The 1,897-nt window shown below is 56.4% G+C and overlaps 1 long non-coding RNA gene across 2 annotated transcripts in view; it reads right to left on the reverse strand.

The window, feature by feature from the left end:
* Positions 1-1,077: 1,077 nt before the first annotated feature.
* Positions 1,078-1,897, reverse strand: part of LOC105309540 — a 4,864-nt gene continuing 4,044 nt past the window's right edge. For both annotated transcript variants that reach the window (XR_897396.2, XR_002778303.1), the window contains one exon: positions 1,078-1,127. This is a non-coding gene — a long non-coding RNA (uncharacterized LOC105309540). The remainder of the gene's footprint in view (positions 1,128-1,897) is intronic.

Consider the following 1,897-nt stretch of genomic DNA (forward strand, 5'->3'; position numbering starts at 1 on the left):
TCCAGCCTGGAAGAGAACCCACCCACAGTGGTCACCGCCCCCCACGGAGGGGGTGTTCCAGGGATGGGGGATGTGAATGTGCATGCCGCCCACACGCGAGGCCTGACAAAGCCAGGTATCCCTCCCAACTCAACAGAGCAAGGCGGGTGGGGTACTGCTATAGACCAAATGTTTGTGTTCCCCAGAATTTATGTTGAAGCCCAACCTGAAATGTGATGGTATCTGGAGGTGAGGCCTCTGGGAGGTGCTTAGGTCTTAAGGGTGGAGCCCTCCTGAGTGGGATCAGTGCCCCCATAAAGGAGACCCCAGAGTGCTCTTTTGCCCCACCCTGCCCCATGACGACAGACACAGTCGACCATGTGCAACCTGAGAAGGCCCTCAGCAGAACCCAACCATGCCAGCACCCTGATCCTATATTTCCAGCTTCCAGAACTGCAAGCAATAAATTTGTTATGAGCTACCCAATGTATGGTATTTCATGACAGCACTCTGTAGAGCAGGCTGGGACCGGCCCGGAGGGAGCTCACAGGCAGTGTGCAGCTCTTACATCAGTGGGTGTCTTCTCCGATCTGCTACCATTTGCAGAGGTCAGGAGAGACCCTCCTCCCGCAGCCCTGACCGTGGCCTATTCCTCATTTCCTGGTTTCTGCAGTCCCAGGCCTCAGGGCTGGGCAGAATCGAGGAGCTGCTAGTACTGATGAGCCCTAACACCTACCACGGAGGGGCTCACAGAGTACCCAGCTTGTTGATCCCCGTGCACTTCCATGCACACTCATATACATGCCACAGATACACGCACACACACCCCCGAGGGGGCAGAGAGGAGGTAGGTATGGTCCTGAGCGGCTGTGACTCTGAATCAGATTGTCAGCTGTCCAGGACAAACTGTCCTATGGGCCACAGCTACGGCCGCCTCTGCTGGGAGTCAGGGTGTACAGACCGACCCTTGGAGGGAACACACGCAGGAAAACAGCCCCCACAGCCCACCTTCCATGTAGTGTTCCGCTTGTTAACATAGTTGACCAGCTCGTCTGACAGGGGCGGGAAGTTTGGCCTGTTCCGGGCACTGGTCAGCACCACAAGGCAGCTGAGAGTGGTCAACAGCTGCCACATTTTGGAAGATTCACCTAGAAAAGAAAGGACACAAGACATCAGGCTGCTCCTCCTTCACTCAGTTCAAATGCTCAACACACAGCAAGGGCGCCATTTCAGGCAGCATGGTTCTGGGGCCCAGAAAAACCCAGGGGCCAAAAGCCCCATGTTCTCGCCGTGGCTGCCATCTGTCCCCTTCTGTTCCTCAGTATCCTCTTCTGTCATGCCAAGGTTTGGCGATAAAGAACCCTCAGAAGGCTCCCAGGCCTTGTCCCAAAGTCCCAACCTGTGCCTGCAGCACACAGGACCATGCTGTGGACTGTCTGCATCCCCCCAAAATCCATGTTGGAATCCTAACCCCCAATGTGTGGTATTAGGAGGCGGGGCCTTTGAGGGGCGATTCGGTCCTGAGGGTGGAGCCCACATGAACGGGGTTAATGCCCTTAGAAAAGAGACCCCAGAGAGATCCTCTGCCCCTTCTGCCATGTGAGGACACAGCGGGAAGTCCGTGACCTCGACATGGGCCCTCACTGGACCGTGCCGGTGCCCTGATCTTGGATTTCTAGCCTCCAGACTGTGAGAAACAAATTTCTTCTTACAAGGCACCCAGTGTGTGATATCCTGCTGAAGCAGCCTGAATGGGCTAAGATAGGCCGTGTGCGTTTCTCCTCCTCGTGGCTGGGCGCTGGGAAAAAGTAAGCAGAGAGCCTGTGTCGCCTGCAGTGAGGCCCTTGTGCAGCCGGGGACTGGACACTTGTGCTGCTTGGGCCTCCAGGGCTGTCACTCAGAGCTAGGACTGAGACCG

The sequence above is a fragment of the Pteropus vampyrus genome, unplaced genomic scaffold (assembly GCF_000151845.1).
Source record: "Pteropus vampyrus isolate Shadow unplaced genomic scaffold, Pvam_2.0 Scaffold768, whole genome shotgun sequence".
NCBI lineage: Eukaryota > Metazoa > Chordata > Mammalia > Chiroptera > Pteropodidae > Pteropus > Pteropus vampyrus.